The sequence below is a fragment of the Mytilus edulis genome, chromosome 14 (assembly GCF_963676685.1).
Source record: "Mytilus edulis chromosome 14, xbMytEdul2.2, whole genome shotgun sequence".
Classification (NCBI taxonomy): domain Eukaryota; kingdom Metazoa; phylum Mollusca; class Bivalvia; order Mytilida; family Mytilidae; genus Mytilus; species Mytilus edulis.
In genome coordinates, this window is record NC_092357.1 from 7,817,843 (window position 1) to 7,819,183 (window position 1,341).

Genomic DNA, 1,341 nt, shown 5'->3' on the forward strand with positions numbered 1-1,341 from the left:
TCGAGCTAAATTTAGCAATGGACATGTGTCGCCTATTTGCCAGTTATGTGCAGAGGAAGAAGAAGATATACTTCACTTCATATTAAAGTGCTCTAACCTACAATATATAAGAGATGATTTTCTGCATATGATAGGCGAGGTATTGACAGTAAACCTAGAGGATCAGGATCTTATCCAAGAATTAATAACCAATGACGAACATTTGTGTCAGCTAGTTATCGACTGCTCAAAATTTAGATTTTTAAATGAGAATGCACAGAATAGAATAGAAACATTATCGAGAGGTCTGTGTCATAAATTATTCCAGCAACGGGCAATATTAATTGAACAGTGATTAAAAGCGTGTAATACCGAGCTGAAAAGAAGGGTCATACCAAAAGATAGAACATTTTGTTATATATAGTGTATTTACATTTTACCGTTTTTAATATGAAAGAAGCAACTTTTATATTTGAATGATGGATGACTTTTTATGCATACCAGAATAGTGTAAATATTGGTGATAGGGTCACATCCCCCAGAGGAGATAAATTAATATCTCTTTTATAGTTTTAAAGGTTTTATATATCTTTTAAACATAATCTTGAGGATTTTAACCGCGAGTGATATTACACCGATTCTAGGATTGGTGGTTCTCCTGACATAGGAGGGAGTTGCAGTACAGGTAACAGGTAACAGGTATCACAATAATCAGTGATCCGAATTATTTTGTCATTGAACAATTAACGATCCTAAACAAGCCATAAACTTTTAAATATTTCCCTGTTTCCATAAATTTCAAGAATATATATACCATAGAAATATCTGAATAAGATTTTTCAACTTCAATGCCTTGAATATCGATATTTTTTAGTAGGGCGAACGGACTCTCTGGGCGAACGAACTCAGGGCGAACGTACCCAGGGCGAACATGTTATAAGGGCGAACGATCCCGATACCCTTAAGACCCTCATAGGCCTATAGTAACTTGTGAAAAACTTGTGGTCACAGGGAGACAACTCACTTTTAAAAATAATTAATGTCATGATATGGAATAACTGCTTAAAATAAATAAAAGTTTTCATCAAAATCTCAAAGCTGACTATTAAACTAACATTAAATATTAGATGACATCTTCTTATTCGTTGTAGTTTTGTTTTTTTGGCAGTGTTTTCTTACTTTCTTCTTTTGTGGAAATTCTTACGACCAAATTACGGGAGTCGTAAAAGTAGAATTTATACAATATTTAAAATCAGTTATATAGTTTTAAAAGATATTTTTCAATGCTTATCTTTCGAAAATCTAGTATTTCAGTATTTCATGATAAGGTAAAATAAAATTATGAAGTCGTAAATTCTTATT

General features: G+C 32.3%; 1 protein-coding gene across 1 annotated transcript in view; it reads right to left on the bottom strand.

Annotated features, from left to right (window-relative positions):
- Positions 1-1,202, bottom strand: part of LOC139503210 (inositol-trisphosphate 3-kinase homolog) — a 58,920-nt gene extending 57,718 nt beyond the window's left edge. The window contains exon 1 of the mRNA XM_071292972.1: positions 1,095-1,202. The gene's annotated coding sequence lies outside the window, so the exon portion shown is untranslated. The remainder of the gene's footprint in view (positions 1-1,094) is intronic.
- Positions 1,203-1,341: the final 139 nt, after the last annotated feature.